This window comes from Meriones unguiculatus, chromosome 6 (assembly GCF_030254825.1).
Source record: "Meriones unguiculatus strain TT.TT164.6M chromosome 6, Bangor_MerUng_6.1, whole genome shotgun sequence".
NCBI lineage: Eukaryota > Metazoa > Chordata > Mammalia > Rodentia > Muridae > Meriones > Meriones unguiculatus.
Window position 1 is genome coordinate 101,429,280 of NC_083354.1, and position 22,721 is coordinate 101,452,000.

Consider the following 22,721-nt stretch of genomic DNA (forward strand, 5'->3'; position numbering starts at 1 on the left):
TTTCTGAAAATGCACACTAAGTAAGCCTTTCATTGGTTCGTTCAAATACTTCATAAACATCTGGTTTTAGAAGGTAATGTACTCAATGCCTCTTCTAAAGAGGAGCTGAGCGCTTGGTGTGGGGCCAGGGTGGGGGAGGACATAGACAGACCTTGAGACCAGTGGGCCAGCCTTTTCTTGCATATCCAGAGCAGTAGCTCCAGGCTCCCTCTTTATGAGTCAAGAGCTTAGCAGGCACGGACTTCTTAACGGAAGCGATAGCGCCATCCTCAGCTTTGGCACACATGACTCAGCTCCTAGTATCTTAACACAAACTGCTATGTCATTTTTATGAAGTTCCTCTTTTGCTGTTTAGTTTGTAGCAAAAAGCTATTTTCACTAAGCCCTGGGATTTTATCTGATGAAGCACTTCCTTTTTCCTTACAGAGATATCTGTGCACTCATATCCACAGGGATGAAACAATACACAACCAGATTTAAAATCTGCTTGTCAACTTTCTCTGATCAGAAGATAATGTATGGTTGGCATTATTCTACCATGGTGTTCTGGAAAGCAGAACAGATTGGCAAGGGGAGAGCTGGGTTTTATCCTCACCCTCCCTGGCTCTTCTCCTGTGGGGAGTGTAGGCTGTACATTAGAGGAGAATTTTGTGATACTATTCATTCTCTGCTCTGACAGAGAGGACATTGTTTGCTCACTGTAATAGTCTTGGCAGGAATCTCTGCTGTGCATACAGAATGGGAAAGTAGCAGAGCAGTGGGAAACCACAGAATTCTAAGAAACACATCAGCTTAGGGGTTTTTTTAAACTACGTTTTAATAGCTTCTCATTACCAAGATGCAAGTTATAATTTGGAAAACGTCTTCCTTGGTTGCTTTCTTAGCCCTGAATTATGCACGCATTACATAAAAGGTCCTTATGAGAGCAGGACGTCCATCTAAGCACTGCAGCTTCAAGAATTTCAATCCCAGAAACTCAGAAAGGCTTCCTGCACATGCCAGGCAGCTTCTCACTCCAATCATCGCCAGTGATGCTAACTTGGAGCCCATGGAAACAGTTATGTGCTACCTAAATAAGAGAAAAAGCACATTTATGGTGTGCAGAGAGTAACTGGCACATGGCAAAGGACACAGAGAGGGTACCAACCACAGTACCTTAAAAGACACCAACTGCAGAAGGAGTCTCTGCAATCTGGACCGGAGACCGCGGGGCAGAAATATAAACTCGAGCCGAGCCGATCCCAGGCCCAAGCTTAAAGCTCGACCTTTACCTGTGCAGTTAGCCAATCCCTCACCTCTCAGCCTGGCCTTACAAATGGAACAGTAACCCCCTTGAATATTTCCCAACTGCTGCGTTTTGTAAATCATGAGGCTTCTAAATGTGCAGTGTCCGATTGCTGAATTACTGTGCACCTTCCAGGGCTTTTGAGATCAACTACGTAAAGATGAATCTTAAACAGCTAAGACCCATCTTTTACAGAATTAATGCAAATCATTTGTTGCATTATTTTGAAACTTCCTGGTATTTGTTGATAATCTTTTTAAAGACATGTCTGAATTTCTTTTTTTCTACATCATATATACTCAAGTGGTTGTTTTTTTTTTCTTTTTTTTTTTTATTTTGTGATATGCTAACCGAAAGAATCATAAGCTCCTTTTGGGTTCCCTGCCTTGCAGCCAGACTTTGAAATATTAGCCACTGAGAGTGGGGTTGTTCATCTGTGAAATACACCAGATAGAACTGGATTATTTCTAAGACCGTTGCATCTTTATAAACCGAGGGCTGTTAGTAACCTGCTCTATCCGCAAGGATCACATACACAGCCCACGGAAAGGAAAGCATGGTGGGAGTGAAATATGAGGTACAGCAAATAAAAGGAGCAGGGCTGTTAGCATAAAGGCAACTTCTATAAAATCCCTCGTGGTGCATATGGTAGAACCAAATTTTACTGTGTGCTTCTTAAGGAACAGTTTGAAGGGGGAACTGTGATCATTGCTTGATAGTTAATGACGTTCTAAACCCAAACAATTGAACATTCCCAAGGAAAAACACCTGTTCTCAGTTTTGAGGCCAGAATTTCCCATGGTCTTTTAGGTAGCAGTTTGGGCTCCACTGCCAAAAGATGTGGGACCTCAGTAGACGTGGGGCCCAGGGAGCTGTGCACACATTGTCTCATATCTGAAGCATGCCAGCCATGCTTGGTGTGTGTGATGCTTGAGTCTTGACCGTCCAAGCTCTGAGGGACTCTCCAGAACCTGCCAGGCTGTGACAGAAAGCCCCAGATCCCTGGTGTTGTCAGTGGCAAAGCTTACTAGCCTGACTTCCGATTCGCCATGTCCTAGGACTCCTACACATTTCATACTTGGTCCTAAAGGGTCAAGCCCAGTTTCTGTTTTTATAGTATTGGTAAAAGAAATGTTTAAGAAAATAATAATGTTTCAGAAAGTGTTTTGGAATATACCAACAGAGAAAGTCAAGTGAGCAGGCACACTTAATATTTAGGATTTGTGTAAACACTCAAAATTCCAGTCCTTTTTCTGTACTTTTCAATAATAGTTAAATGTGGTTTCTTTATACATATAATGGATAGCAGATTGTTGACAGTAAACATTAAGAAACATTGCTGTTACCACATTACTGTCTATAGTCATGTGCTCAGAATTTGAGCACACTTGTCATGATGTTGAAAAGTAAATGTGTGTGTGCATGTGTGTGTAATAAAACACAGTATGTACACATTTCAGGTAAATGCTTAACTAAACCGTTGGCCATCACAGTTTTTATAATTGCTTGCCTTAGGCCTTGCTCAAGAAGGAGCCTATCACCAGTCATTAACAGATCAGGGAGAGACTCATAAGCCCATACCCCACCCTGCTCATTGGTAAATTCTCATGGAGAGACAGCCATCCACTTCCATAGTGTACCTGCAGGTGAGCCCACCAGCCTCCATTGGATAGTTCAAAGCCCATGGTCACACAAATGGCCCCGATTAAACTCAGTGGATCACAAGATAAACACACACACACACACATACACACACAGTAGCCAATAGCCAGGCAGTGGCAGCCCACACCTTTAATCCCAACACTCAGGCTCGGGAGACAATATATCTCTGAGTTCAAGACCAGCTTGATCTATAGAGTGAGGCCAGGACAGCCAGGACTCACTCTATAGAAACACAAAACCTCACACATACCCACACTCACACACACACAAAAAATGTGAGTGTGAAAAAGAGACTTGTAAGGAAGATTGACATGGGCAGAGAGAGCTAGGAAACGATGGGAGATGAAAGAAACCAGAATATGTTATATACATATATGAAGTTGACAAGGAAAATTAATGTTGTGTGTGTGTGTGTGTGTGTGTGTGTGTGTGTACCAAAAACTTTTTGCCAGGTTACTTTATTATTAACCATTAAAAAAATGTAAGTTTAGTATTTTTATCCAAATTCAAGATACCATAATGTTAGTTATTACAGACAACTTTTATGTATTTGGTATCATGATATGTTAAATATAGCTTTCAAATTGCGTACTTATTTCCCAAACCAAGCCTATATAGCATAATTGGATTTCAAAAATGGTGGGTGGGGCTGGAGAGATGATTCAGTGGTTAAGAGCACTTGTTGCTCTTACGGAGGACCCAGGAACAGTTTCCGGCTCTCCATGGCAGCTCATAGTCATCCATAACTCACTGCAGGAGAACCAAAGCCCTCCTCTGACTTCCGAGGGCACCGAGCATGATGAGCTGCACAGACATACACACAGGCAAGGCAGTCGCCACATAAATAAATCTATTTTAAACGATAATTTAAGTTTGCTGCCAAGTCATGCATTTCATTACAAAATAAATTTAAAGTGAATTAAAAGCACATTACTTTTTAAGTAGAAAAAAATCTCAAAATGTAACAGCTAACTTTATTTTTAAATAAATTTGACAATATACTTAACAACAACATATAAAGAAAATTTTGCATGCCATTTCTTATGTATTAAAAATTGTTTCAATATCTGCCATGAAGACTTAGAAAAATTTAACCCTGAAAATCAAAGTAGGCTTAAGGAAGCCCAGGAAAGCTGTTGGAATAATGTTTATATTTGTTGTCATTGGGATCCTGCCGTTCTTTTTGTTAAGATGTATTTATTTTTGTTTTCTGTATGTGAGTGTTTTGCCTGCATATATATCTGTGTCACACGTGTGCCCAGTATTCAGGGAAGCCAAATGAGGGTGCCAGTTGCACTGGAGTTATGGGTGGTTCTGATCCCCCAGCTAGGTGCTGGGAATTGAACCTGGGTCCTCTGAAAGAGCAGCAAGTGTTCTTAACCCCTGAGCCATCTCTTCAGCCCCAATATCACAGATGTGTGTGTGTGTGTGTGTGTGTGTGTGTGTGTGTGTGTGTGTGTGTGTGTGTACAATATCAGGAATTGAACCCAGGGCCTCACATTTGGTAAGGCAAGTATTATTCTGCTAATCTATAGCCCCAGCTGAAATCCGCCACTCTTATGATCCATTTAGTGCAGTTACCTTATTACAATATACACATTGACTAACTAAAGACCGGTCTCCTCAGAAACATTGTAACTGGATAAAGGCATGGTTGTTACTATGTACATACTGACTGACTAAAGACAGGTTGCCTCAGAAACATTGTAACTGGATACAAAGGAAATCCTGGAGTCTACTGAGAGCCATTTTATAGGAAGAATATGTCATAATGCGGTGGTCGCAACACCACTGCCCCATCCCAGCCAGGTCTCAGGGTTTTCTGTCCAAGGGGGGACAGATGGATGCCAACCTTAAGTGCCTTTGCAAGTCCATTGCTATTTTTGTTCTCTTCACATACTGCATGACAGAGAGGTCCATACTGTTTGTGGAATGTCAGTCAAAAACCAGTGACATTTCTTCATTTATTGCTCCTTTTATCGTTAAAGGAGATTTCCCAAGAGTTTCTACTTTCTATTAAAAATATCTTAGCTTTTTGTTTTGCTTTGTTTTGTTTCCTTTGTGCCTTTGGGCATTAGGGCATAGTTAGGGACCTCTTATTTGGCAGGCTTATCAGTTTTAAAGTTCTGTCTCTGTTCATTCCTTCCATCACAGTAAATAAAATTTATACCAACTGTTACATTCAAATACCCCTAACAGCATTTGGAATTATTACTTCGCGTGGACTCACTGTTTTCCAAGAAGGTCGGTTGGCTTTAATCGATGTTTTTGTTTTGTTGTGGTTTTGTTTCTTAGATTGGCTCTTCTCAATGTTCATTTAAAAAACCCACTTGCCCTGACAGCACTTTTGCGAAGCTTTAATACATATCTAAAGAAGTATTCAGTGGACAGGACAGCGACAGACAAAGCCTTTCAATGAAGTAGCTTTTTTTTTTTCAAGGTTGTAGGATAGATAGCTTTAATCTCCCCTGTCCACTAAGAAATGTGCTTTTACTCTTCAGTTTGTTTCACAATTCAAGTTTCCTTTCAAATGGCTTTTTTATTGGTTATTTATTTATTTTACATGCCAATCACAGCTTCTCCTCCTTCCACTCCTCCCAGCCCCTCCCTCTCACCTCCTGCCCCCATCCCTTTCTCCTCCCATGGATATCAACCAGCCTTGGCACATCAAGGTGCAGTAAGACTGGGTGCAGTCTACTTCTCTTGAGGCTAGACAAGGCAGCCCAGTTAGGGAACAGGATGCGAAGGCAGGCAGCACAGTCAGAGGCAACCTCTGTTCCTGTTGTTAGGAGTCCCACATGGAGACCAGGCTGTACAACTGTTACATATATGTGTAGGGAGTGTAGGGCCGTCCCACTGATGCTCTCTGGTCGGTGTCTCAGTCTCTATGAGCCACTGTGCACCCAGGTTAGTTGTAGGTTTTCTTGTGTGTCCTTGACCCCTCCGTCTCCTGATGAAGAGGCTTTTACATTGTATTAACTGTGTTAAACTACAATATTTTGTAGAATCATAACTAGTTGTTATTTTCAAACTTTGAAAGAACAACTTACTTGTACTAGAAAAAAAAAGATTTTAACGTGCTGTGCTTGGCAACCTTGAGGACATTTTTAGCCTTTAGATGGCCCCATTTATAGCACAGCTTCAATCGGAGTGAGATGCTTGGCATCTCTATAAGGGACACAAATGCTTTAACATTCTCTGTTGTGATCTAACAATTCACTTCGGAGTAAGATGAATCAGTCTTGTTTGGGAAATGTTTTACATAAACGTTGGCAGGGAAATGATCAGTGAGTTGCTGTGGGCTTTAAAAACATAAACTTTCCCAAACCAGTGATGGTAAATTATACAGTATTATCATGGTTGTGTGGGCGATGTCTGTTATTTCCACCACTCTGTCCTATCCCCTTGCTTTTTAGGTTTTGTTAATCCGTGGTAAAAGTCAGAGACCACATGCCGGGCCCTTCCAAACGCCACATTCTTTTGACTTTAACCTTTCTCCTGCCCACAGTGTATTTCTCGTAATTAAAACTTGATATTACTTCATTAACATGTGCCCTCTTCCCTCTGTTAGAGAGCAGGAGAGCAGTAATTAGTAGGATTGTGTCTCTCTCCTTCTGAGAGCATGTGTGCCTCACATTCCCTTGCCCCTCTCTCTCTCCTCCCCATCTCTCAAAAGAAAGAAAAAAGAGCCAGCTAAATGTAACAGCCATCCTGGGTGGGATCCTGGGACAGAAAGCCAATCTGCAGAACCCTTGAGTAGTGGCTCAAGGTCAGCATTGGAGAGGCAGAAGCAAGAAAATTGCTTCCAGCTGAAGGCCAACCAGAGCTACAGAATGAGACTCTTGTCTTCAGAAGAAGTAGGTAAAGGCTAAGAAAATAGTAATTAAGTGATAACAGTACACTCATATTAGTTTATTGATGATAGCATGCTAATATAAGATGCTAATGGCAGACTAGAGAAACTAGGGCCGATATTCTTTAAACTGGCATAGTAAATGACTGTAGTTACTTGAGCCCATTTTGTAAGAAGAACTGGGTATAGAAAGTGATCGTTTCTCACCTTGCTAAAATCCTCCAGTAAACATAACCGCGCAGAGGTTGGTGAAGCAGGCTTGGGCAAAGGCTGGGGACCAGCTCCAGTCCTGCAGCCTGACTCTCTGTCATAGAATACACTTTGCCCCTGCTCTCCAGATGCTGCAGGAAGAGGATGTAGTTTAGACATGCAGGAGCAGGTACCCCAGGGCGGGAGGTCTGCTGGGCATGATCTGCAGCTCAGATCTTGTTTTCCCATCAAGGTCTGGCCAGGTTCTTTCCTTGGGGAACTTATGATTTAGAATATTGTCTTAGAAATGCGTTTGTAAAATATAGTCACAGAATCTATTAAGGATGAAATGTTCGATTAAAGTGTTTTGTTTATATTATATTACAAGATTATTTATAATTTTGACACTTTTGAACTTTTGTCCAAAAATAATTATAATTTTGGAAATAACACTAGTGCTGTGTGAGAGTCAATTGCATGCCAGGAAGATAAGCCCACATTTTTTATAGCCCCATATTGAATCTGAGCCTAAAATTAAAATCACACTAAAATACCACATTATAGCTAAATTTGCTATAAAATTATTTTATTCACACAGTAATATATATTTCAGGGAAAGAGCTTAGATTAATGGTGCTTTTTAGGCTATACACTTAAATGATAATTAGCTTTAGTGTGTTATTTAATGCAGTCTGAAGTGTTGTTATGTATTTTTTAATTTAGGTCAATAAACTCTTAAATGCCCATTTATGTTGGAGGCTTTTAGGACATTTTTGGTTCTATCAAGTGTTCACATTCTGCTTAGAGTTAATCCTAGGGACATTCCTCATCCAGTAATTATTTTTTAGTTCGTTCTAAACCAGTCATTGTCTAGCATCATAACAAATTATTTCTTAGCTGTACTGCATCTGTACTGAGTTTTGATTACAGGCACATTAAAAAGGTTTGTTATAATTACTTTGAATGTTAAATCCCATAATGACTATGGTGGAAGGAGAGCTGTCTGTGAAAGGCTGAACAGTACTTCTTAATTTTGACTACTCAGTCAGATCACCCGCAGGTTTTTAGTGTCCCCACATGCAAGCTGTACCCCAAAACTCATTAACCCAATCCCGACAGGCATTTCTTTAAAGCTGGCAGGCATTTGTAATGTACAACCGAGGTTGAAGACTACTGCCTTGGAAAGCAGAGGCGTCCAAGGTGGTCCTCCATCCCAGGATGCTCCTGCTGCTTGTGATTGGCTGGCTAGCTCTGGGGAGTCATGGGGAGGAGCATAGTTTCGAAGAGGAAGACCCTTGCCGGTATTGCCAAAAGGCAGCTAGTGGATTACCCTGACTCTCCACCCAGCAAACACGGGAGAGGTTGTCCTGACAGCCGCGTTCTTGCAGACATGGCTCCTGGGTGATGCTGGCCTTGCCCAGTTCTGCCTGGCACCTTACTTCCCTCGGAGAATCAATGGCAGCTGACAGTTAAACAGCACTTGCTGAGTATGAGGTCCATGCTAGTATCCATCTCCCCCCCACACACACACAGCCAGGAAAGATGAATAAAAAGCCAGAGTTCTTGGCTTTGCCAGCATGAGGAACCTCCAGGACTCTCACTATAGCAAGAAACCCAGTTGTTTTGTTAGAAAACAAATCTCATTGAATATTTTGTCGTCCCATCATTCATTTATTTTACTAATAAAGGAACTCAAAAATAAAGCTTACCACAAAGATAGAAATGATCTTCCATACCTAGAGGAAAATAGAAGTTCTCTACCACCCCAAAGCAAGCTTAGGTGGACTGTGTGTCTGACTCTTTATCCTGTGGTGCTGTTGGCTGAATTCTGCGTGGGACATGGGTCAGTGGCTCAGCTCATCTTAGGCTGGGCTCTTCTCCCTTGTCTGGGCTCCAGCTGTGACACCAGACAACAGCTCATCTCTCTGGTTCTCTCAGCAGGGCCCTGGAGGCTTGTTAGAAGGGGCAGCTGGTTTCCCTTGAGAGTGCAAGATGACTCAGACATCCCAGCACTGAGATAATCCCGCTTTTGCTACATTTCTTGGTCAGTCTGTGTTCAGATAGTAGAAAAGCAGATTTCATCTCTTGATAAAAGGTACTGAACCACCACATGGTGAAGGGTGAAGATAAAGGAAAGAATGAGCAATTCCTTTTACCATCACCCAGAGGACATTAAAAAAAAAAAGTCATTCTATCTTCGAATATTATGAGAGATTTCTAAGAAGTGGTTGCATTAGATTTAGTACAAAATGCATTGCAGGTACTAGGAATAGCAAGAGCAAGACCACCAAACTGCAGTTCCAGCAGACGTAGAAATTTCAAGTTCCCCAGATACAGGAAATGTGTGCAAGCTGACACTGGGGGCACTGCATATAGGCTTCCAGGTCAGGACAGTGACGTGACCTAAGAGTCCTCGCCCTTACATCAGAGATGACAACCTGATAGCCTTTACCAGGTACCAGCTGATGGAGTGTGAACAGGGGGCAGTGTCTAGTACAGAGAGGTCAGCAGCACGACTGTCAGCTTTTGCTCTGTAACCAGCCACCCCACAACAGTTTGCAGACAGCCGCTTCCTTAGCTGGTGGTTTGTGCCGGCTTACCTGGGTACGTCCGATCTCACGGGGGCGTATCATGAGTCCACCATCAACCTGCGGTCAGCTACATCTCTCTTAGTCCAGAGGTTTACTGAACTTTTGAACCCCTGAGGGCAACTAGGCCGAAGTCCATGAACCCTCTGTCTGGGCTTTGGAGAGAGAAAACGGGGATCCAGGAGTAAGCCCGGAAGCATGCAGAGCTTGCTGGAAGGCTCAGAATGTATACACTGTTGCTCCCACTGCTTTGCAGGTAGAAGTGAATCAGAAAGCCAGCCCAGAAATAGCCGTTTCTCACTGGAAGGAGCTGTAATGTCATTGACAAGCAGTGAGCATACAGGGAGGGGAAGACTGGTGACTGCCTTTGATCTTGCCCACCTATCTCACAGACCTATGAAGAGCAAGTTAAATGGAGTTTCATTTTTCTACATGATGCTCCAAGTTCCAAAGTACCTGGCAAATTATGCCTGCTCAATACCTGGAAACTGTTAACGTTTCCATAGACGTATGAAAAGCCAGATTTTGATCCAAATTCTTAATTGCTTTCTTCTTAAAACTATCTAATGAGCCTCCATTAAACACTCCTCACAAAAGGTAGGTGTCAGGCAGCTGTCCCTGCCTAGCATGAAATAAGTGGAGGGGAGGTTGCCTCTGAGCTCTAGTAGCTCGACTCAGCGACAGGAACCGTCACTTGAAGGGGCTGCTAGAGGTTGGTGGCACAGTGCACAGTGCATGAAGGGTCAGCACAGGGGAAGAGCCATAAACAATGAAATGCAGTATTTCATCTCCCAAACAATAGTCTTTCATAACGGCTAAGAATCCATTTGAAAACCAGGGCCCTTAATAAACCCTTATTGATCTCTTCCACCAGTGCAAGTATTTTCATCAAACCACTTAAGCTCCACATAGTTCCAGATTGATCCACAAAGTGCACGCAAATCCAATGCATCGCAGTGAGGGAGGCTATTTGTCCGGCAGCCAGAATATCTAATTAGTGATGTGGGTGAAAAATACCTGCCTGTTCTGAAATGAATAAAACATCAAAGGTTCTTCAAAACTGCGTGGAGGGGCCAGGGATGTGTGTTCGTGGCTAGAGTGTTTGCAGTGCAAGGGTAAGGACCTGAGTTCAGAATCCCCAGAAACATAAAAAGGCTGGTGTAGCTACAGGTGCACCTGTGAGCACAGTACCGGAGGATGGGCTGGAGACGGATCACCGGGGCTCGCTGGCCTCCTGCCCAGCCAAAGTAGCAAGCTCAGAGGTCAGTGAGAAACCTTGCCTGAAGAGAATGAGGCAGAGAGAGGGGTTATTTTCTGGCCTTTGCAGCACACGTGTGTACATGCATGCCACTCTACACACCACACGTGAATGCACACTGTAGAATTATGGTGAATTCATTAAGGGGTCTGCCTTTTGCAAAAACGGAAATTTTAAGCCCCTAACATGGATGTCATGTGGTGGGATGCCTGCCCCTGGGTCCACCTGTTTCACCCAAACCACCACTTCCGGAAGCACTGAGGCTGGCTAGAGGGCCTGAGTCTTCCTCTCGTGGGGTCACTGGCAGACACTGAGACCCTCCAGTGATTTTGCAGAGTGCCAGTGCCAGAGAGGTGAAGAGATTAGAGTGCACCTCTCCCAGCCACAGAGGGGGGTCTGAAGCTATAAGCCTCACCAACGATCACCACCAGTGTTTACCTAGCTATCCTATTACAAGAGAGGGTAAGTAGATTGTCAGCAGCCACACAGACATGGAGCCCGAGAAACTTAGGGTATCAGAAAGAAAGCGACCCAGCACAGGAGTGTGCTGAGGAGTTTGCAGCTGCTCTTAAAAGCCGCTGGTGGCGTGTGCCTCTACCACCCTTTCTCAGGGGACACAGGGCGTGCAGGTCAGGATTCTGGAAGGCATTGACAGGTTGGTAATAGAGCAGAGTTTATTCTGACATCCAGCGTTTGTTTTTAAAATAATATTTTATGGACCGTGTAATGAAGCACCTAACAGAACTGCTTTGTCTGCTCTGCAGGCCTGACAGTGTTTTCCTGGTTTGTAAAATTCATGTTGGCAAGGAAAGTGCCTTTGTTGATACTGGTAGGCCATCTGGGCTTCGTATTCTAGACTCGGTGAATCTATTTATATATCTTTAAGGGGAATTCCATATTTTTGACATGTGTTTACAAAACTAGAAGGGGCATATAGATTGATGAGCCCAAGGTAAAAGAATTTGACCCTGGTAAGCCCTGCAAACCTTTAAAATTACCACAGTAATTGTCAATGGATATTCCAAATGCAAGTATCTCGGACTAGCTTTCCAGGACCCCGACATAGAATAAAGTTTTCACTGTTAACACTTTGCATTAAGTGTGTATGTCAAAAGCTCTTGGAGACTATACAGATAAAAGCCATTCATGAGTGTAGTGAATGTTTGACTCCCTGGGTTTTAGATAGCGGGTAAACTATTAAGGCTAATTCTTTCTCACACAGCTACAGGTTTCACACAATTGCATACTGAGCAACTAATTCTGGTTCTACTTTGGAAAATCATAGAATCTTGTCACCTTTAGAGATCTGCTTTCCTCCCCTCCTCCCTTCCTCTTTCCCTTCCTTCCTCTTCTTCTGCTTCTTCCTTCCCCCTCCACCCCACTTTGAGAGAGATCTCATATAGAACAGATTGACCTCTCACCATACTATGTAGCCAAGGCTGACATGAGTTCATGATCCTCCTATGTCAAATCCCTGAGTGCTACAATTGCAGCCGTGTGCCACCGCACCCAGCGTAGCACCCAGCACCCAGGATGGGTGGTGTTGGGTAATAAACTGCTCCTCCAAGTCTTACTCTCCAGCCATCAAAGTCAAATCTCCATCTTGCTTTTACTTTTTCTTTTCTCTTTTTTCTTCTTCTCCCCACTATGTTATATATATATGAGTTTTGTCTTTCAAGAAAAGTGAGAAAGATGGCTATTTGCTGGCTACATCATTGTTGGTATTGCGTGATAGCCACTGGGGTTGTTGTTGTCCAATCTGTGATTCCCTGGCTTATTAATAAGAGCTTCACTTTGTAGAATCATGTTTTCTAATACAAATACATAAGGAGGAGGAAGTGTAGACTTTAGAGATTGTCTCAGACAGAGAGATAGCCCTGTCCCCTGGGTGGGATTCTCTGCTGCTTCATCTCTCTGTCATATGGATCCACTTCATAAAATACTCATGATAGTTTTAAAACAAAATTTAACTAATTAGTTTTTGAAATTTTGATTTACTCAGAAAGGAAAGCCTATGAAAAAGTGATCACGATGACATAGTCTACATAGCTAAGGTCCTCTCACTGTCATGAGTTGGTGGGCGAGGGGTGCAAAGGTTGGCTCTTGCTGTTTGTAAGTGAGTGAGTGAGTTACATGAGTGAGCCAGAGAGAAAGTACATGAGTGAGTATGGGAATGAGTGAGTGAGTGTATGGGTGAGTGAGTGTGTGTGAGTGCATGAGTGAGTGAGCAAGAGAGAAAGTAGATGAGTGAGTGTGGAAATTAGTGAGTATTGTGTGAGTGCATACATAAATGAGTGAGCGAGTGAGCGAGTGGCTCAGGACGCTTGGCTTGGGTCTAGATCTCACTTCTATCTGTGTTCCCCTTGAGCCCTGTTGCACACTGGTTTTATGGTTACGCTGTGACTGTCCCTTCCTCCTTATAGTCTGCTATAAAAAAGAGGAAAGAGGGGGTGAGAGAAATAGCTCAGTAGGTAGAGCACTTGCTGTACAAGCACAAAGACCTGAGTTCGGATCCCAGCACCCACACAAAAAGCCATGCGTGGCCATGGATGCCTGTACACCCAGCAGTGCCAGGAGAGAGACAGGAGGATTGCTGGGCCTCGCTGACCTCCAGCCTTGCTCGGGGTTCAGTGGCAGACCCTGACTTAAGGGAATAAGGCAGAGAGCGGCAGGGCAGAGCCACTAACATCATCTCCGCAGACACACACAATTGCACACACTGCACACACACACACAGAGAAGTGTGTGGTCCGCCTTATATGGTGTTATTTGGGGAAATCCTTTGGGTTCTAAGAGTTCAGTGACATTTGAAGTTTCAAGTTCAGAATGGTGAAGGGTCTCTTACTCAACACTCTTTTGGGGAAATAGTACAAATGGATCCTATCTTTAAACCTGACCCCATACTTTTCAAGCAGTTATGCAAACAGAAACTAAAACCTAACCCAAGTCAGATTCAACAAGATGGACCACACGTGTCAGGAGATGAGACCGCTGCATGCATGCCTCCAGAGAGGAAGCTGCATGGTCTCCTGACTCCTGGTAGAGGTGCCACTGGTCTAACTATGTCACACATATGTAGGCATCAAAAAACATGGTGTTGTGAAAGAGGGAAACACAGAAGCTACTGGCAGTGACCTTTATCGTAGATCCTTCCCCTGCTATGATGCAATGCGGACCTGAACTGGGGAAAGCCAGCGTGGGCCGAAGAAGTCTCAGTGAAGCAGGAAGTGGTGGGTGTGGCAGGCTGTGAGTGAGCAGGATGAGGTGAGGGAGGTTGCAAGAGGCGGAACTTTCAGGAAGTATCAGGATGCTTATGATTTCCTTTGCTTTATCTCTTGAGCAGTAGGAAAACATTAAAGGCCCTAAGCTGTGGTGTGATCCAACTTTCAATTTAAAGATATCAGCCTGGCTAAGGTTGGGGGCAGCAGGAGGAATATAGGCACGAGTAGACTCCTTCAGCACCAAGGTGCAGGTTGCTTGAACAAGGGAATGCAGCCCTTGGAATACAGAAACCAGAATAAATTGAAGCAACAGACTTTAAAGTAATGTAAAAGGTAAAGATATCTAGGAGCTTGCAGATGGATTAGAGAGAGGGTAAGCCTAAGAGGCAGAAACTAGGGTAAGCTAGAACTCAGTCTAGTGTAACTAGCTGAAGGCTGGTGGAGAGCTCAGCCTGGGAGACCCGGGGAGTGGGGGAGTTCAGGTGCAAGCAGGATGCAGAGCCCCGGGTGGGTACCCGTACTCAGCATCAAGGCAACATGGTGGGAACTGAGGCTGTGGTTGTCGAGAACACACACAAGAAGATAATAGAGATCAAAGTTAAGAAAGGGGTCGTGGTTGGGCCTGAAGGACCTTTGCCTTGTAACTGACGCCTGCAGGACATTCCAGATAGTTAGTTGGTCTAAAGGTTGGTCTAGTGTTTTCACATAGTTAGAAGCCTGGAAGCTGTGAAAGGAAGTGAGTTGGCAAATTCTTTAACAGTCATTTGGTCATCTGGGAAGTATACAGTCATAACAGCAAAGGGCTGTTGGTTAGATCTGGAGCTTTGATAGTTCAGATTCCTATCACATCTGCACATTCTATCAAGGGCCCACTCAGACTTCCTGTGTCACACAACCCAGTGTCTACCTGTGTCACAGAACACAATGTCTTCTGTGTCACACAACACGGTGCCTACCTGTGCCTCTTCTCACCATGATAGGGCCACTCACTGGGGCCAAGGGATCCACCACTGTTAAAACTCAGTGTAGAGAGGGCTGTGAGGCTCTCAGTGGCTAAGAATGATGCTATGCTTGACAACCTGAAATTGACCCCTGGAGCCCTCAAGGTGAAAATAGAGAACCAGCTCCTCCAGGCTGACTTCCACATACATGCCCTGGAGGTCACAAGATAAATAAATGTAACTTTTAGTTCACCATATTTAAAGAATCTGCAGGTGCAGAAATCTGATGATTTCTCACAATTACTTCTCATGTTCTCTGTTCATGTCAAATGGTAAATTGCAATTTCTCATATCAGAATCAATTGTTTGAATGTAATAACATACAGATTTTTTTCTTTAAGTGTGTGTTGAACAGAAGATTGTATTAAATCAGCAAGGGAAGCAGCAGGAAGTAGTAAGACTTATTGGGACCTTTTCTGGGCAAAAGCTATGCATGCTTCATAAGATAGAAATGTAGCTGATTTTTGTAATACTCTTAAAGTCTGTTAATTTGTTTCTATGCTCGATAGAACAGTGAAACACTAAATACACTGATTAGACTCTCAATGATCCTCTACCTCCCTAATGCTGCAATCCTTTAACACAGGTCCTCGTGTTGTACCGACCCCACCCATAAAATTATTTTTATTGCTGCTTTATAACTATAATTTTGCTACTGTTATGAATCTGGAGATAGAGGTCTGCCGGTGGGGTCACAATGGATAGGGTGAGAACCACTGGGCCAGAGCAACATGCAGATACCCACACATGTGGGAAGCTGGGATGTGGCTGAATCACCTCAAAAGAGGGGTAGTGTCCAACTGTCTCTGCCATATGTCCACAGGGTTTGTCCTCAAACTTCGGCAGCTGACACCTGGCTGGTACCCTCAGTATCATGTTGGTAATAAGGGTACAATTACAGACAAAAAAATCCTGGGCTGTAAGAATCTGCTAACATTTAGTAGATGGTTTCCTGAAATTCCCATCAAAAGCCAGCCATGTATGGGAATGAAAAGACCCCTGAGAATTTTGCCATAGCATCCTGAGAGCCCTTAGCCAAATATACATGGTATATTCCCAACCAAGTACTCTAGAAAAACACCAACAAAGCATTGAAAGCGCTTTAGGCTGGGAGTTGGAAGAAATGGCCAAAATAACAAGTTACACGTAATGGGAGAGCTCATTCTGGCAGAAGCTGGTGCCAGCTTAAGGTCTGAGAGGCACAGGATGCAAACTGGCTTCTCTACAAAAGGAGCTGGCACAGCGGAGCCAATTAAAATCCTAACACGTGCATATTGCATGGAGAACTATAAGTTAAAATTGTAACTGAGCATGCTCTTTCATTATCAGCTATCAGTAGCTTCTAGCTTAAAGAACTCAGGATCGTGTTTGGTACTACTCCTGGGGCAGAAATAGGCATTCACTCACTGTGTCGGTATATACCACGCTGGTGGATACTACAGAGACAAACAGGGAGGTTATGATTTCTAGAACACATATGCAGCAGTAAACATATGGACCAATAGACATGATGCTTTCAGATAGGGATAACAGAAAGGAAACATTGAGTACAGCTGAGTTGTGCAGACAGCAAGCTGGTCTGGAAAGGGATCTCTGAAAAAACACGATGTTTAAGTAGAATAGAAAAATGAAGAGGAATCAGCTATATGATACCCTAAAGGTGACCGTTCCAGAAAACAGTATGAAAATTCAAAAGTTACAGCATGCCCCGTATGGTCAATATCTAGAAAGAAAAGTATGAGGAGGGTTACAGTCACAGAGAAGGAGCTAGCTGTTACCAGAAGGCCAGGACTACATAGTTTATCAATGAGGGCTTATCAAACTGAGCTGAATAAAGTATGGTGTCCACATCACCAATGGTGACCAATGGAAAAGCTAAAATAGCCTAAAGCATAAAGAAAAGTAATTTGTTATCAAGATAATCCATGCTCTTTACCTCTAAAGACTATAGATCATTTTGCAAGTGCATATAAGTAATGTGTTTTAGTCCACCTTAACACACAGCCTAAAAGCAGCAGCCTTGAGCTTCAAAGCTATAAAAAGCCATAAGATTTAATGTTTTCTCATTGAAAATTTTTATCTTACAACATTCTTTATAGTTTATCTAGCAAATTATGAGTAGCCATGTAACTTGGAGATTAGGATTTCAGAAGATGCAGAAACATGTGGAAATAAAATATGCCTAGAAATAGCAGCAATAAATCATGGCTCAAGGAGACTGGCGAGCTGGCCGGGGTGAAGAGCCCTGGCTAACCTTCCACCCAGGCTAGCACCATGCACAACAACACTCTCTCCATGGCAGGTAGCATCAGTGAGGTCAGTAACTCGTCAGCCACACAGTGACACGGGAAATGACCACCACAGGGAGAAGCGCTGTGGGGCAGATCGGAAATGCGAGGAGCTTTCTGCTTAAGATGTGTCTATTTTTGTGGGTCTTCCTGAGTTGCATGCCATCGTGAGCCAAAGAGCATCTGTCTATGAGCGAGGTTTGGTTCATGGCATTTCCAGTGAGAACTCGTGTGGAAGAGCGGTGGGCTGTATATTACATTGTCCCTTCCTGGTTTTGCCAGAGTCCTTGTACCATTAGAAACAACTGAGAGGAAACAGCGTCTGGTAGCTAAGAGTTTTAAAGTTGCTGTTGATGCATAGCACCAAGGTTCGGTTCTCAGCACTTACTTAGAGGCTCGCAACCATCGCTCTGGGGGATCCAACACACTCTTCTTGGTCTCCTAGGACACCAGGCACACAAAAGGTTTGCAAAAATACATGCCGACAAAAAAACCAAAACCAAAACATGAAATAAAAATACATCTGTTTTAAAAAAAGAAAGTTTAGACTGACAAGGGGTGGGAAATCACACATGCCTTTCATCCCAAGTTCGAGGACAGCCAGGGCTACCCAGAGAAACCCTATTGTGGGGGGAGTTTAGAAATATAAATAAAGAATTTAGCTCCCTGATCCTCAGTCCACATTATATATTCCAATACCTGGGAATATTTTTAGTGACCAGCCCTATCCCTTGTGGCATTTGGCTTGGGTACTCATATGTTATAAAGTGTTCCACCTGATTCTAATATGTAACGAAGGTTGGAAACCAGCAATCTAACCAAAGGAATGACTATTCAAATAAATTACACAGCTAGTTAATTTTTTTCTTAGATTTTTGGTTTGGGGGTTTTGTCCTGATTTAGCCCAGGCTGGTATGTAAGCTCACTATGTAGCTCAGGATATAAACCTGCAGAGATTCCCTTGCCTCAGCCTCCAGAGTGTTGGGACTACAGGTGTGTACCACCACACGTGGCTAAATCTGATTAGGTCTAATCATCTTAGCATTTGTGTGTCAGATACGTCGTTATTTCCTTAGCTAGCATAGCTTTTGTTCCCAAAGTTTAATTTGAGGGATAATTTTCTCCTTTTCCCCCCTTTTTTCCTCCTTCTTCCTTTTCTTCTTTATTGTTTTAAAAAACATATGTTCCACCTAAAACTTAATCTGTACACTGAAAAAATTTTAAGTACATAAAGCACTTTTTTTAAACTTTAGCCAGACCTAGTGGTGCAGGCTCGTAATCCCACCTACTCCAGAAGCCAGGATCAAGAGTGCAAAGCTAGAATGAGGTCAGGCCAACTCACACAATTACAGTGTAGTGAGATCCTGTCTCAAAGGCTGTAGAGAAGGCGAGGAACACAGCTCAGTGACAGTGTTTCTTCGGCATACCTGTGACCCTGGGCTCAAAGACCAGCACTGAAGAGAATTTTTAAAGATGCTTCCACTGAATACGGTAACTCAAGCTGTGATTCTGACTAAAGGGGAGACTGAGGCAGGAGGGTCACAGCTCAAAGCCTGTGGAGGGCAGAGAGCAACTTCAAGGCCAGCCTGAGCACCTAAGAAAAAGGGGGTAGAGCACTTACCCAACAGATGCAAGGCCCTAAGGTCTGTCCTCGGCACCATACACAAAAAAATCAAGCTTCCTTTGCATGACCTGGAGATTAATATTTGACTCAGAAAAGTGAAGTTATAATGAAGACACATAAAAGTTTCTTCAAACAGTGTGAAATAAAAAACTTGTAATTGGAGTTGCTGCAGAGAGAGGGAAGAAAGAGCCAGACTAAGATAATTGCTATAATTGAAGATAATTACACACTTTGAGCTTACAGCCAGCCATGTGAGGAAAAAAAGAAAAAAAGAAATAAAGGCAATATGGTTTTGTACGTATTGTTTAGTTTTTATAAAGAGAAGCAAGCAATTCACTGCGATGAAAACCCTTCCAGCTCTAAGGTCACTGAGTATTTATTGCAGGGGCAGAAAGCTTTCTGGACCACACAAATGGAGCAATGTCAGTCATTAATAGTTTTACCAAAAGTGTAGATAAACAAACCATGTCGGCCCCTGTTTAAATATGTTCCACAAAGCCATTCTTATGACATGAAATGCTCCTGTTATAAATTCATAGAGTCAGCTGCTGCCTCGTAGACCTTCCTGCTCAGGACAATAGGAGTACGCTCTAGCCAGAGGATTGCTGCTGTCCTGCCTACCAGTGGCAGGATGGCACCCCTCGACCCCTCCGAAAGCCACCCCAAGTCGTAGTAAACCAGCATGTGTCAGATAAGGTACACTGTTAGGAAATGTGAAGAGTTCATTCATCCTACCCCTAACTGTTTTATTCTGACAGCCATGGCATTCTGAGATGGTCTTTGAGGGAGCATTACTCATTTGGGAACTATTCTGAGATCATGTGCCTTGGCATCCTGGATGAATCCCAGCTGCAGAATCAAAGGCTCAGAACCATAGTACATCCTGCATTATTCTTACCCATGCTGTCCCTCAGGGAGAGGAAGCAGAATGCATCCATGCCTGTGCCCTGGACTCTGCTTGCTTCTGATAGAGCATAATCTGCCAACTTACCAGGAAGCAGAACAAGTAGAACTGAAAGAGTTTGGAGCAAGGCCTAAGAAATGGAATATGGAAACGCCTGAGTCTTCTTATTTAGGGTATAATAATGTGTTTACTCTACAATAATCATAAACTATTTTGAAAAAACTATTTGTACAAAAACAGGATATGGTTTCTTGGGTTAGGTCATTTACCCATTGGGTTAAAATGCTCAGAGGGATGTCCTTTCCCAGGAGATATCACTAAGTGTCAGTAAGGCCTTGCTTTCATAGCTGAGGCTTTTGTTTTCAGAGTGCGGTTGGTTGCTTTGTCTTTGAGAGGCATCTGTGTTGTTCAGACTGGTCATGGAATCTTGGGAGTCAAGCAATTCTCCCATGGCCTCAGACTCATGAGAGCAAGGGGTTGCAGCACCACACTTAGCTCCAAGGCGAGCTTTTATCTGTTTCTGAAAACATAAATTGTGTCGTTTCCTAAGTATACTTTGCTGGAGGTTTTCTTCTAAGAGGCCCGTGAGACAGAGCTGAGACCCTCCACCGTATTTCCCAGCATGGCTGTGCAGCGCACACCTCTCACCTCCAGAAGACAGACCCCACTCCTTGCAATCCAAGCTCCTACCACAGCCAGAGGCATGCAAAGCTGCAATTAAGAGTGAATTCTTAATTACATAAGCAGAATGCCTTTGAGTTCTCATGAGGTTTTTTGATTGTTTTGTGTCTGACTGTTTCGTTTTGTGTTTTTAATTTTGGGAGTCGGGGACTTGGGAGGTTCTTGAATTTTGTTGTTGTTGCTTTGAGACAGCGCGTCGGTATGTAGCCCTGGCTGTTGTGGAATTTGCTATGGTGATTAAGGTGGCCTCAAACTAAAGACCTGCCTGCCTCTGCTTCCCTGGTGCTGGAGTTAAAGGCATGCACCATCATGCCTGACTTGAGTGTTTTTTTAATTATGTGTAGATATGTACATTCATGTGTACCCATGAGCGCATGCACATGAGCATAGGTGTTCTCAAAAGACAAAAGTATCTACGCCCATGGAGCTGGCGTACGGGAGATGTGAGCCACGAGATGTGGGCACTGGAAGCCATACTTGCAAAGAACAGCAAATTCTCTTACCCCTGAGCCATCATGTCAGCCTCTGGCTTAAAGTTCTTAATAATAAATTACGGTCCAACAATACCCACTTCCTTTATTGTTAAATTAATAGGTCCTGCTCAGACCCTCTGGGAAGACGTGGTCGTCACCATTTTTCTCAGCTTGCCTAGCACGTCTTAGACTATACCTTTCCCAGTCAGAGCTTCCCGTTCTGCCATCTGTCCCTCCCTCCCCCTCAGTGTAACACTATTAACGTTGCCCTTCCAGGAAAGAGTGAAGACACAGCATAGAGGTGAGGCCCCGGGGTGTCTGAGCCATCCTTTCACAGCTCTCATTGTACAAGACTAGAGAATGTTTCTCCTCTTACCTTTCCAAAGAAAATGAGCATTGTGGGGAGAGTGACTGTACTGAGTACCTGGGTACAAAGTGCTGTAAACTCGATGAGAGGAAAGGGCTGTCCTTAACTTTTCCGTTCAGTGCATCCGTTCTCTGTTGGTGGCACAGTCATTTCAAACACAGTTCCTCCACTTGGGAACTACCGTGCCATCCGAACCACAAAGATGTCCATATAACACTCTTAAGACTTTTCGTAAACACGCTCTTAACTCATCGCCTCCATTTTATTCTCCGTTCACAGGGAAAATGGAAGATCTTGGGGGAGAAGATGTGATTTTTCATTAGCTATAAAGATGTTCAAAATTGGATTTGCTTCAGTTCATTAGGTATTATAATCGCATTAGTTACATTGCTTTATGAGGGGCACAGTTGGCCTCCAGAACCTCCCTGTGGATACGCCAGAGCGTTCCTCTCTCCGCCCATGGGACACAGTGGGATTATACTTTCTCTCTTTCAGGAAAACCAAGACAAATAATACTATATGTAGAAACCCTGCCTCCGCAAACCCTTCTTCACCCTCGACAACTGTGGTTCTCAACCTCTCTTTAATACAGTTCTTGTGGTGACCCCCAACCATGAAGTTATTTTTGTTGCTACTTCATAACTTTGCTGCTGTTATGATCAATACCGTACCATGATAAATATCTGGTTTCCGATCATCTTAAGCAACTCCTGCGAAAGCATTGTTCGACCCCAAAAAGGTCGTGACCCATAGGTTGAAAACTGCTGCCCTATGGTGAGTGCCCTGCCAGATGCTGTGTCGATGTTAAGTGATTCTGGATTTCTGAAAGTTTGAAGAGTCACTGCCACCTGCCTGGGGTGCCCATTGGGGAGCTAAGCAAATCCCCAGCAGCATTCATTCGGAATCTGTCTGAGGGTATGTATACTTGCGTGTGCATGTATATATGTGTGTATGTGTGTGTGTGTGTGTGTGTGTGTGTGTGTGTGCATGCGCGCGTGCATCATCTATACTGGCCCCATCCTTCCTGCACACCTCCTGCCTGAATCCCTGGAGTGGAAGCACTCATGTCGGCTTAGCAAGAGAATGGAAAGCTGCGTGCATGTCAGATCCATGATGCGGCAACGCTGTCAGCGGAAGCTGTGAGATGGGCAGGTGCAGGGACGGTGGGCTCTGCTTAGTGTGGATGGGATGGGCACTTTAAGACTCATGTTCTCCATTGCCGAGTTCCATATTCAGTGAGGTTGGCACTGGCAGGCCTTCAGCAAAAGACCTGAGCAGCGGGTTTAGGCATCAGGTTTCCCAAATGCCTGAGGTGTTTCAAAGCAGG

At 43.6% G+C, this 22,721-nt stretch overlaps 1 protein-coding gene across 2 annotated transcripts in view; it reads left to right on the plus strand.

The window, feature by feature from the left end:
- The window catches only part of Pag1 (phosphoprotein membrane anchor with glycosphingolipid microdomains 1), a 133,929-nt gene that overhangs the window by 80,448 nt on the left and 30,760 nt on the right, over positions 1–22,721 (plus strand). The gene's annotated exons all lie outside the window — the stretch shown is intronic.